Below are 13,500 nucleotides of genomic sequence, written 5' to 3'. Positions count from 1 at the left end.
AATGTAGTGAGACCCTGTACTTACAAAAAAAAGTTGTTTTTGACTAGCTGGGCACATCAGCATGCCTGTTGTCCCAGCCACTCAGGAGGTTGAGGTGGGAAGATTGCTTGAGTCCAGAAGGTCAAGGCTGCAGTGAGCTATTGAAGTAAGAGGTGGGACTTGACTCCAGAGGTGGAACTCAGACACTGGACCAAACTGACTACTAGCTAAAACAGGACTGGGTGGAAGCAGCTTTCCATCAGACATGCCCGTGGATGCCATGTCAGTTTAGCATTATCATGGCAACATCCAGGAGTTATGGCCCCTTTCCATGGCAATGACCCAATGACTCAAAAGTTAATACTTCTTCTCTAGAAATTTCTGCATAAACAACCCCTTAATCTACACGTAAGTAAAAATATGTACAAATGTGACTGCAAAACTGCCCTGAGCTGCCACCCTCTGTCTGCAGGAGCAGTCCTGGAGCTGTAACTCCACCAGAGCTGTCACACTGCCACTTCAGTAAAGCTGTTTTCTTCTCCCTTGAGCTTGCCCTTGAATTCTTTCCTGGACAAAGCCAAGAACTCTTGCAGGCTAAGCCCTTCTTTGGGGGCTTATCTGTCCTGCATCCCTATGATGGTGCCACTGCACTCTAGCCTAGGTGACAGAGCGAGACATTTGGGGAAAAAAAAAAAAAAAAAGATAATGAAGGTAATAGCACTTAGTGCAAATTGAGGAGCTATTCTGTTTTTAGGCACTGTGTTAATTGCATTACTTGGACTGTTTGATTCATTGTTCTCTGCATACCTACAGATGATGAAGCCGAGGCTTGGAAGGGTTAAGTCACCTGCCCGAGGTCATGGGGCTAGCATGGGTAGAAGCAAGATTTGACCCCCTGACTGACCCCAGAGTTGATACTCTTCCCATCGCCCTGTGTGGCCTTCTCTGTACTTGACTAGAAACAGGAATCAGGCCTGCCTTGCCTACTAGCTCTAACTTTTAGTTCTAAGCGGAGCCAGGAAAATGAATGCAGTGACAAACATGCTGGCTATTAGCTTGTCAAGAACTAGAACAATGGAAGAGATGAGGAGGGAGAATGGAAACAGATTCTAGCTGGCGACACGGTTTCTGACATGAGCACTTACTGGGTAAACAGCCGTTTGTGCTGCCTTGGATGTCAGGCCCCTTCTGATGCCTCTTGTGCTCACTGGATGTCCCAATCTATTCCTGTGTGCTGGGGTTATCCGCCTGTGCAGCAGGAGGAAAAGGGTCCACTACTGGCACTGTCTTCTTCTCAAGGGCTCTTTCTTCTTCCGTCCTCTCACTTGGCCTCTCAGTTACCTGTTTGTATTTGCCTGGGGCCTGTTCAGGTGCAGGTCACAGTTGTGCCTCTGTGCAGGCATGCTTGCGCCCCCAGCCTTGTAGTGTTTATCTTTGCTGATCTTTTGATTTCTCTCACAGAACCTTGGATACCTCGTTTCCCATTTCCTGATGAGGTCACCACCCTCTCCGGTGGTGGCGCCGGGCCCTGATCTTTGCTGTTTCTCCACCCCATGTGTTCTGTTTCGCTTCCATTTCTGCTGAAGCCTCATTTCCGGTTGTGCCTCTGATCTGGAAGTCTGGAGTACTTGCGAATGAACAGATGAACTTCCTTAGAGAAACACTTGGAAAATGATCCAATACTCCTTTTTGGGCGATAGATAAAAATACTTGTAATTATAGTGGCTGGTTTTCAGCTTTTCAGACCCACACTATTTTGGGCCTGTTTTATATTTGCCTTCCTCTTTGAGGCGGGAAGTGGCTTCAAGAAGCCACTTCTGGGTCCCCAGAAGGAGTCGTATGGCCTTGATGGAAGCGAGTGAAAGAGATGTAGTCCTGTCGAGGTTGGGCTCAGAGTTTAGTATACACCCGATGAAGGGGCAGGGCTGTCCTGAATGCTGCATGAGCTCAGCCTGTGGGCAACATCAAGGGCTCATCACTGGCAGTGTGGAGCTGGAGAAACTGGGGATGTGGGGGGAGTGGAGAACGCTGAGACAGGGAGGAGGGAGGGACTTGTTGCATTTAATGCATGTAGACGGACAATGACAAACTACTCTGGGCTCAGTCTGCTTGGGCCAATTCTTTTTCTGCTTAAAAGTCACCAGTGGCTCACTTACGCCTTTAGGTTCCTGTGAAAGTAACATGTTCACATGTTAAAGTAAGCCTTTTTGCTATACTCTTGCCTTCCTCTTCAGTCATGCTTCTCACCTTGCTCTGAGCATGTTTTCCTTTCTCAAATGCACGTGTTCTCACTGCAGACCTTTACACGGGCAGGTGTGAGGTCCCACCTGGAACCATGTTCTTTTTTCATGAACCCTCTCCTGTCCGTTTTCCCTGGCTGACTTCTGATCTTTCAGATATCATCCCGAAAGCCTCACCCCACTGCACTCCTGAAGACTGGGTTCAGTTTGCCCCAGGTGTCCTGCACGTCCTTTGTGTCACCTCTCCTAATCCTGCTTAGTACGGTGTTGTGAATGTGCCCCACTTACCTGTGTTCATCATTCATGACCTCTGGTACCTGGTTGATACTTGTATCATTTAATAATTTTTTTGGTTGCAGAATAAAAAAACTTGGCTCAAGCTGTCTGTGACAAAGACCGTGTGATTTATCAAGGTTTGTCTCATTTTTCTTTTTGTAGACACATAGGACAGATGCATTTCCTAGTCTTCTTTATGGGTAGCTTGGGACTGTGTGACTAGTTTTGGCCAGTGGGTTGAAAGTAGAGGTGATGAGTGTTATCCTAGACTGAGGCATAGGAGAGTGGGGATGAGTTTTCTTCGTTCTTGCTCCCCTGCCATGGTGATTCTGGAAGCCATGTGTTCCATGATGCCTAGCTAGAAAATGACACTAGCCTGGATCCCTGCTTGGAGGAGAGTTGCTCTGTTGTGTTGCCGGATCCATTATAGACTTTGTAAGAGCAAGAATTGACTGGTATCTATTCAGCTTGTTATTACCACTGAGTCGAGCCTGTCATGGTAATCTCGAGGGAGGGAATCCCTTGGCCCAAGGAAAAGTCTGGCTTTAGCTGTGGCAAATGCTTGATACTTGAGCTGTGTTACCAGGCTCCTGTTTCTCTCTCTTTAGTGCTTTCCTCTTCCCTTTCTGGATTGACATCATTTTTGATAGGTGTTATTAGTCCATTGTCACGGTGCTGATAAAAGACATATCCAAGACCGGGAAGAAAAAGAGGCTTAATGGACTCACAGTTCCACATGGCTGGGGAGACCTCACAATCATGGCAGAAGGCAAGGAGGAGCAAGTCATGTCTAACATGGATGGTGGCAGCAAAGACAGAGAGCTTGTGCAGGGGAACTCCCTCTTATACAACTATCAGATCTCGTGAGGCTTACTCGCTGTCATGAGAACAGCATGGGAAAGACCTGCCCCCATCATTCAGTTACCTCCCACTGGTCCCTCCCACGACACGTGGGAATTGTGGGAGCTACAATTCAAGCTGAGATTTGGGTGGGGACACAGGCAAACCATATCAATAGGTTTTTCTCCTCAGGGTCACAGATGGCTGTGATCACCCCTGGGCACACAGTTTGTCTTCCAGGTTCATATTCATAGGAAAAAGCAAGAGTCTGTCTCCATTCCTGTTAAAAACCTTACGTTTACTCTGTAGATTCAACTTAGGTTCCTTTCTCTTTTCAGCTGATCACAGGATCTGGTTAGTGCTAAGACAGGGAAGAACTCCATTGAGACATGGAGAAGGGAGATTGGGGAGAGGGATGGATCCCCAGATGAAAACTGGGACTGTTGCTAGGGGAAGCGGATGCCATGGTGGCAGAAAACCAAGGTTCCCTTCAGTGCTCAGTGCATCAATGAATGGATGAGTGAGTGAAGAGTGAGTGAGAGCCAGATCAGTGGATATATTGAAGAATCAGCCCTCTCCATTGCCTTGGGGGGCTCACAGCCTACTAGTGGAGTTAGCGTCATAAAACAGTAATTTTTAGCAGCAAGCAATCAGTGAATCAAAAGAAGAGGGGAATTGGCGCTGTCAGAGCTGCTGGTGGAGGGGTTGTGGTTTGGGGCGTATTAGAGAAGATAGTACAGAAGTGTTCATTTCGAAGCTGGGCTTTGCAGGTAGAATAGGACTTTGCCAGCGAGACAGGGTGGGGAAGGGCAGTCCAGATGGCAGGAACAGCAGGTGCGAAGGTTTGGCCACCTGGGTGTGTCAGGTGGCAACTGACTGATAGACTATAGAGTGAGACAGAGGCAAGACGCCTCCATAGTTCCTTTTTTAGCACTGTTTGTCATTCCTACTAGAGAGAGTCTTTTAGGTTTCAGATGCTACAATTAATGTTTCTTTTTCTGAAAGTGGTAGGATTGGAAAGTTCTCCCTTTTCCTCGTCTTTTTCTCTGTCTTGATTCTCCCTAACACCGGTACATGTGGAATGGTGCACCTTCCTTCCGTGGCTGCTCTTGGCCTTTTGATAGGAATTTCCTCCTAAGTCCCCCCAGCCAGTCATTTCAGACCCATTGAGGACGACAGAGTTTTGTCAGGTCAGTGGTGCTGAGAGGCTTCTGTTTCTTAAAGGTGCTCTTCTAGTTGATTGTAAGGGGCACTGCCAGAAGACTTTCAGCTTGAATGGCTTGTAGCAGTTTGGCTTGGAAGACATCTTGTAAAAAGCGTTGCCTCCAGGTGCCCCGTCATTTTAGAAACATCCCCCGATATGTAATAGTGAGACTTAGGACTTTGCTTCTAATAGTGTGATATTCTTGTTTGTTTTATTTGAAGGATCTAAAACCTTCTGTCCCCTCCCTGTTCTCTTCCCCTGTGAGGCTGATACAAGGCCCAGTGGCTCTAGTGTTGGTTAAGCTTGTAAGGGTCAGAGATTTTACTAACCTTGTTTAAGCTCTTATGTAAGAATTGTTGCTAACGTCCAGCTGAGGAACTTTCTTATGTAGAATAAATCAAAATTTTCACAAGAGTAGTTCACTCTTATTAATGAATGAATAATGAATAGACAAATTATTTAAATCCAAATTAATGTAATTGACACCATTTAATAAGCATGTACTATGTGTCAAACACTGGGCAGGGGCATCGTATACATCTTTTTATTATTATACATGTATTTTCAAAGAGATGGGGTCTTGCTATGTTGGCCAGGGCAGTCTTGAACTCCTGGACTCAAGTGATCCTCCCACCTTGGCCTCCCAAAGTGCTGGGGTTATAGGTGTGAGCCACCACGCCTGACCCCATTATATACATCATGTCATTTAATCTTCACGACAACCCTGCAAGGTAGGCGGTGGTGGATACTGAGGATCAGAAAGGTTGAGTTAGAATATCCCGAGTTGCATAGTCAGCAAGTGGCAGAGCTGACATTTGGACCCAGTTCTGATAACAGCAGTGACTGTGATCCTGCTTTCCTGCCGTTCAGACATTGTGTTCGTTTCCGAAGATTAGCCGGCCCGCGGTAGAGGTTAAGCTCATTGTTTCTGTTTCCTGACACATTTTATGACTGTCTTCTGGTGAAAGACGTTTCTAAAGCCTGAAAGAGGCTTGAAATTGGACTTGGAATGACTTTGAGGTTTTGTAGCTTCTCCTGATTCATTACAGTGCAAATTAACTAAATGAATTATTTAGCTCAACTAATAGTGTGCTTTGATCCAATAGCTTGGTAGAAAGAACATATTGAACATTTTTTATTTAATCCACTTTGGGGGAATATTTGAACGGATTAAAAAAATAAAGTACAAAGGATATTCTTTATCAATTAATTTTGAGCCATTCTGTTCTTTTGGAAAGCTGCAGATATCTTTCTCAGTGATTGTTAAAATCATTATCAGGCTGGCAAGCTTGCATTCATTCAGTGCTTATACGGTGCCAGGCATATTCCTAAGCATTTTATTTATCTCATGTGATCCTTATAGCTACTGTGTGTGGTGGTACTACTGTCATCCTCGCTATACAGAGGAGCAAACTGAGGTGTGGTGAGCTTACTGATGGTCAGTGTGACGTAGGTGCTCAGATTCCAGACCTGAAGCTCACAGCCGCTCTCTGGGGAGGAGAACTTTGAATCCAAACACCAGGAGATGACGGTCTGTCCCCACTATTGGTCAGAATGTGAGAATCGAAATCCTAGCTCTAGGCGCATGCCTGGGCCTTGTCACCTGACCTCTGTGAGCCTCAGATGTCTGCATCTATGGCCTGGGAATCATCATTTCCAATGTGTAGCGTTTATAGATCAAGTAGGGAGTTGTATGCATGGCTCCTGTCACCCCTCATCTCTCGGGTGGGGTGTCTGCTGCGGCCAATTTTTTCCCATCAGAGAACTGTCTTGTCTCATTTACCTGTTTTGGGGACAGACAGTGTCACTGTCAGTGGAACAGCCCTCAGCCCTGTCATGCACAGGGTAGCTGGATGTCTTCTCTCGTTCCTCCCTCCTCCAATGGGCTGAGAATGGCCCAGCATGCTTACTCAGGGAGAATGAGTCTTGGTTTCTAAAGACTCACACCATCTACTCCCAGGCCTGGGAAGTCCGTGGTCACCCGCCTCCCTCCACTGTCTGTCTGTAGCGTTCTGGGTGGCTGTGGGCTCATGCTGCCGCCATCGTGGTTCCCTGCTAGCTGGTCCTGCCTCCCTGCCCTTTGCCTATGCTCAGCTGGGAGCACAGTTCCTCTCTGGGTAGGTTCAGGTCCTTTCAGTAACAGCCCAGACCTGCCTATGTCCCCAGGCTGGCTCCTTGCCTCCCTACTGGCTGGCTGTCACTTGGCTGAGGACTAGAGCTGCCCTAGACCTCTCTGGGCCTTTGTGTCCAGGCCTAATGCAGCTGGAGCTCCTGGGAAGAGATGACTGTCCCTTCCTGTATTAGCCTGTTTTCACGCTGCTGATAAAGACATATCCGAGACTGAGTAATTTATTAAAAAAAAAAAGGCTTAATGGACTCACAGTTTTATATGGCTGGAGAGGCCTTGCAATCATGGCAGAAGGTGAAAGGCACGTCTTACATGGCGTGAGGCAAAGAGAGAATGAGAACCAAGTGAAAGGGGTTTCTCCCTATAAAACCATCAGATCTCATGAGACTTATTCTCTACCACAAGAACAGTATGGGGTAAACTGCCCCAGTGATTCAATTATTCCCCTCCCCGCCCCCCCCCCCACGTTCTTCCCACAACACATGGGAATTATGGGAGCTACAAGTCAAGATGAGATTTGGGTGGGGACACAGCCAAACCATATCACTTCCTATGTCCTTGCTTCTCCACTTCTACTCGTCCAGGGTTGACTTTCCTAGCATGACAGAGAGTGGGGTCACCGGTTCCCTTTAAGGATATGCACACCCCGCCATGGGGCAGTGAAGCCAGCCTCCTAGGAGAAGTTGCCAGAATCCCTGAACATTCCTTCTCTTCCTACCAACCCAAGGACTTTTTCTTGCCAAGTCGCCCACCACTTTCTTAGTTTTGTTTTTGAGAAAACAACTCTCACAACTTCCTTTGTGGCTAATTTTTTCCCATCAGTATCCTGCTTTTTCTGCAGCTTCCGTTGACGAAGGTACATTTTACCTCTGGAACCGGTGGAGCAGAGAGCTGAATATACTCTGTTTCCTCGGGCTTCCTTGGAGTGACTCACAGGTTCCATTTTCAGTATCGAAAACTCAGCTTTGCCAGGGCAAACTCTCAGCAACTCTTTTACAGTGACAAGTACTTTAGAAAAGTTTCAATTCACTTATTTCTCTGGGTCATACAGGCAACTCTCTGCTCTGCTTTGAGCAAAGACTATTTCTTTAGCAAAGGATATTGAAATTGGGTTCTTTTTTTTTCTTACTCCCTTCAAGTAGAATTTTTTTTTAAATCCATTTTTAAGGTAGAGAAGGGAGATGAGTCTTATAAAAACTTGAAAACTGTCTTTCGACAAAGACCAACTTCTGTGCACCAGTGCTTTCATCTCCAGGTGCCTGAGATTAACATTTCCAAAAATGAATCTTTTAAACTCAGTTCTTCTCCTCAAAATGAAATACATTCTATGGTAACAACCCAATTCCTACTATGTAATATGTAGAAATCATTTTCCCTTTGTGAAGAAAACTAGATTTAAATGCTAAAATATTATCTTTTTGTCTTCCTGAAACATTTTTCTTCCTTTGGTGGTAAAAAGCTTTTAAAGTTAATGGAAAATTCTTCCCTTCCTGTGCTCTGGCTCGGGAGGAGAGGGAGATAGCAGATCTCAGTTTCTCTGTAAATATCATAGTGACTGCCCTCCTGGTGTTAGAGGTTTGAACTGCTGTGATGGCGTATATTTTAAAGCAAAGTGGTCGTCAATTTTGATGAAAAGTGATAAAAATCGAGTGGATAAAATTGGCTTTCAGCAATTAGAATGCTCTGCACCTGTAACTTTGTGCCCATGGCCCTTATATATGGGGGGAAGAAAGAAATTTCCTACAATTTTTTTTGACACATCAGAATTACAACAATTTGTTTTTGGTGTAGCACTTCACATTTCTTGATCATTACTAGGCCAGCAGACTTTTTTATATAAAGAGATGAATAGTAAAATCTTTCGGTGTTGTGGGCCATGTGGTGGTCCCCTGCCATTGGAGCACTGAAACAGTCCAAGACAATTTGTAAACATGGTTGTGTGCCAATAAAACTTTATTTACCAAAACAGGCAGGGGGCCAGCAGGTCACATTGTGCCAATCCCTAATGCAGGTACTTCTCCTACTTAATGGTGGTGGTGATGCTGACAGGGATGGTTATGCCATTAGTATCAGCTGCTGTTTTGAGTGCGTGTCATGGGCCAGGCAGTAGATATATTTACTGCTCATAAACACTTTAATGAAGGGTAAACATGGTTATCGCCACTTAACAAAGGACTAAAGTGAGGCCCACCTAGGTCAGGTGACTTGCTCTATGCCAGGGTTCTCAACCCCAACACTATTGACATTTTGGACCACAGAATCCTTTGTCATGGGGGCCGTCCTGTGTGTAGTAGGATGTTTCATGGCATGCCTGGCTGCTGCCCACTAGATGCTGGTGGCACCCCCTTCCCCACAACTGTGATAACCACAAATGTCTCCAGACATGGCCACATGTCTCTGGGATCAAAATCCCTGCTGGTTGAGAACCACTCCTGTAGGATATACCACTTTTTTCCCCCCCCCTGCAGAGAGAAGACAGGGTTAGGGGTCAGAGGCTGGAGACAAGGGCAGACCACACCAGTAGCTGCACTGGGGCGGAGGCCAGGGTACCTGTTGGGGTCTGGGTTTCACCACCACACACGGGGCAGTGTGCGGTGAGCTGAGGCCCTGGAGGCTCTGGGCATCAAATCTCACCTGCAGCCATGGCCAAAGCCCGGGGGTGATTTTCAACTAATGGCAGTAGGATGTACCACTTCTCGATGTCAAAATCTGGGCTGGAAAAATGGTCTTTATGATTTTGTTTTTTTGTTTATTGGTTTATTTTGTTTTGTTCTACACAGAAATAATGACTGCTCCCAAGCCAAAGCTCTTTTCCTTGGTGTGTGTATTCACTGCTCTCCTCCTCCGCATCCCTGGCTTCCTTCCCTTCTCCTGGCCTGTCCTACTTGAAATTTGCTAAGAGAGATCTGAGGTGTCCTCAGCACCCCCTGTTGTGTTATAAAGATCACAGAGTTAAAAAATGATAACTGTGGGTGGTGACGGATGTGTTGATTGCATTCGTCATAACACAGTGTACACATACTTCATATCATCTCTTTGTACATCTCCAATATATTCAATTTTTATTTGTCAATTGTACCTCAATAAAGCTGGGGGGAAATGTGAGCTGTGGAATGTCATTGACTGGCTTCCAAGTCTGGCTCCACCTGTGTCTCACTGAACAACTGTCCAAACCTTCCCAACTTTGCTGAACCTCACTTTGACCCTCCAGGAAGTGGAATAATAATAGCACTTACGGGCCAGGTGCAGTGGCTCACACCTGTAATCCCAGAGCTTTAGGAGGCCCAGGTGGGCAGATCACTTGAGGCCAGGAGTTCAAGACCAGCCTGGCCAACATGGCAAAAGCCCATCTCTACTAAAAATACAAAAAATAGCTTGGCATGATGGTGAGCATCTGTGATCCCAGCTACTTGGGAGGCTGAGGCAGGACAATTGCTTGAACCCAGGAGTTGGAGGTTGCAGTGAGCCGTGATTGTGCCACTGCACTCCAGGCTGGGCAACAGAGCGAGACTCTGTTTCAGAAAGAAAAGAAATAATAATAGCACTTCAGTCATGGCATAATTGATGTGGAATGATCAATTCAAAATGAATGCTCAGTGAATAACTGGTATGATGATGATGACAGTGACAATAATGATAACACAGATAATTTCCTTAGACTCCTCATCCCCTGGATGGTTTTCTGCAGGGCTGATGTTTATCACCTTCAAGGTTTCATACTTTGCAGAATCTTGAACAACCCTGTGCAGATTATATCTTTCCTTGCCATGAACAAGTCTATGATCATGAGAAAGTTATTAACCTCTCTGAGCCTCAGTTTTCTCATCTGTAAAATGGGAATGGTAATAGTTCCTACCTCCTAGTGTTACTGTGAAGAATAAGTTAACATGTGTCTAACATTTAGAAGAATGTCTGGCCCTTAAATATATATGCATGTTGTGTGTTTTTAGATTTTCCTGCCAATGAGAGACAGAAAATAGTCTCTTACTTTCCTCTCTGGAATAGGCATCCTCTGCTGCCTCCCATGGCTGGGAGGACCCTTGCTGCCTCTCACCGGCCAAGGAAGGTTAGATGTGGGTGTCCCCAGGGGCCCAGGGGTGACGATGTGGGTATAGTGACAACAGTCACAGTTGCTTTCACATGTGGCGTGATTCCTATGTGCCTGATGGTATTACCAGTTGTTACCTACATTAACCTTATCATAATGCAATGAGGAAGCCAGAGGAACCAAGGCTTTGATTCTTTTATTCATCCATTTTCGTAATAATGAGTTGGTTCCTTTCCCTCCTCCAGAGAGGACCAATGAGTCTTTAAAAAAAAAAAAAAAAAAAAAAAATAGGGCCAGGCACGGTGGCTCATGCCTGTAATCCCAGCACTTTGGGAGGTCAAGGTAGGTGAATCCCTTGAGGTCAGGAGTTCGAGACCAGCCTGGCCAGCATGGTGAGACCCTGTCTCTACTAAAAATACAAAAGTTAGCTGGGTATGGTGGCACATGCTTGTAATCTCAGCTACTGAGGAGGCTGAGGCAGGAGAATCGCTGGCACCTGGGAGACGGACGTTGCAGTGAGCTGAGATCATGCTACTGTACTCCAGCCTGGGTGACAGAGTGAGACTCCGTCTCAAAAAAAAAAAAAAAAAAAAAAAAAAAAAAAATTACAAATTTATGTATTTAAGCCTATTTGATGTTTTCCAGTTCATCACAGTAATTTTTCTTTGTGATGATCAAGTTGTCCTATCTTCAGCCCATGGACAGTGTTTAGTTTGATTCCTAAGTCCTCAAGAGTAGTTTTTGCCATTACACTGGACATCAAAGCAAGGAAGCTGAGGAGTTCTAGGCCCTTCTTGTACTTCATGCCCCAGACCTGGAAACACCTGTTCCTCCAGAGGGCCCTGGCTTCTTGACTGGGAAAAGGTATTTATACAGCATAATCTAGGTAATGGGAGGGCTAGTTACTGCTGGGTTGGCTATTGTTTCTAGGCGTTTTTAGTGTTCAGAGCTAGAAAATCTTTCCCTTTCTTCTTCCCCACCTGCCTCTTCCCTCCCTTCCCCCACCTTTCCCCCACCCCATCCCTTCTTATTTAGCAGACTGTATATTATGATCCATATAGATATTTCTAATTCAAATTTTGAATTACGTTTTTTTTTTTTTTTTACTTAACTACCTTGATTTAATATTTGTATCTTTTTTCTTACGCTAGAAATCTCTTAATGGCATAAATAAAATTTCTTTTTTTTTCTTTGAGATGGAATCTTGCTTTGTCACCCAGGCTGGAGTGCAGTGGCGCGATCTTGGCTCACTGCAACCTCCACCTCCCTGGTTCAAGCAATTCTCCTGCCTCAGCCTCCTGAGTAGTTGGGACCAGGTGCGTGCTACCATGCCCGGCTAATTTTTTGTATTTTTAGTAGAGACAGGGCTTTGCCATGTTGGCCAGGCTGGTCTTGAACTCCTGACCTCAGGTGATCTGCCTGCCTCGGCCTCCTAAAGTGCTGAGGTTACACATGTGAGCCACTGCAGCTGGCCGAGATAAATACAATTTCTTATGATGTTTTGCTAATCTGGTAGCTGAGTAATGTAATCTCCATGTGGTTTTAATTTGCATTTCTCTAATATGAATGAAAAGAACCCTTTCTTGCCTCTCATCTTCCACCACTTTCTCCAACCAAGGCAGAGTTGATCACATTTTCCTTCATGTCCCCATAATGCCATGGAGACAGCGCTCTGATAGCATTGATCATCAGTGATCAGCTTGGTGGTTTCTCCAAGCTGTATATTTTACTCTGTATATTTTACTGTCTTTTTATCTTCCGTTGTTTGGCATTGTGTTTTGCCTTAGTGTTTATGAACGACTTAATAGTTTTGACAGTTTTTACTTAGATCTGTTAACCTCAATCCCTTTTTAATTCCTATGTAACTGCTTTTCCCCAGCAGAGCAGCTAAAAAAAGAATGATGAGAGAGAATAGCAACACAAGAAAAACAAGCTGTTGAGAAAAACCAGATGCATACTTGTAACCCTGACTTCTCTTTGAGTTCCAGGCACACTTTGCTCCAGCGGCCTTCATGACATCTCCATGGATTGTTTAAAGCAGGGTTTCTCAAACTCGCCCTTGATGTCATTTTGGACTGCGTAGCTCTTTGCTGTGGGAGGCTGTCCTGCACGTTGCAGGGTGTTTAGTGGCATCGCCCCACTAGCCTTACCTACTAGATGCTGGTGACATCTCCCTATCCCAGTTGTGATAACCAAAAATGTCTCTCGACATTCCCTACTCTGCCCTTGGAAGCAAAAATACCCTGCTTTGAGGACCACTGGTTTAAAGGCATCTCACACTGAATGAGGCCAGTGCAGAACCCTGTTCTTCCTCCTGACTTCTGCGTCTGCGGTTTTCTCCATCTTCCTAAATGGCACCGCCTTCCATTCAGCTAGCTAATCAAGTTAAACAGCCTGAGTCATCCTTGATTTCTCTCTTTCCCTCACTGTCTACATCTATAACATCAATGAGTTATAGTCCCTTCTAAAATATCTCATAAAGCCAACCATTGTTTTCTATTTGTGTTGCTACCACAAATCTAACTTGCCATTTTCTCTTGCCAGGAGTACTACCGGTAGACTCCTTCCTGGACTCTGCAAGCTGATTCCAAATCTGCCCACACTCTGGTGTGTGCCCACATCTCCTGCCTCACCTGTCACCACACTCCTCGTTCTACTCTCCAGCCCCCTCAGCCTGCCCCTAGGAAGGGCCAGGGTCACTCCACCCTCCATGCCCATGTGTTTCCCATACTCCCTCTCCCCCAAATCTCCACATGGCTGGCTTCGTGTCCTCCCAGTCTCCATG

The 13,500-nt window shown here is 45.6% G+C and overlaps 1 protein-coding gene and 1 non-coding gene across 10 annotated transcripts in view; one reads left to right on the top strand and one right to left on the bottom strand.

Annotated features, from left to right (window-relative positions):
• Positions 1-13,500, top strand: part of SNX29 (sorting nexin 29) — a 584,951-nt gene that overhangs the window by 299,610 nt on the left and 271,841 nt on the right. The gene's annotated exons all lie outside the window — the stretch shown is intronic.
• Positions 9,216-9,342, bottom strand: LOC129016435 (small nucleolar RNA ACA64). Its single transcript, XR_008494824.1, has one exon. It is a non-coding gene; the product is annotated as a small nucleolar RNA ACA64 (small nucleolar RNA).

Source organism: Pongo pygmaeus, chromosome 18 (assembly GCF_028885625.2).
Source record: "Pongo pygmaeus isolate AG05252 chromosome 18, NHGRI_mPonPyg2-v2.0_pri, whole genome shotgun sequence".
NCBI classification, from domain to species: domain Eukaryota; kingdom Metazoa; phylum Chordata; class Mammalia; order Primates; family Hominidae; genus Pongo; species Pongo pygmaeus.
The sequence above is the reverse complement of the archived record's forward strand: the minus strand, read 5'-3'. Positions and strand labels throughout refer to the sequence as shown.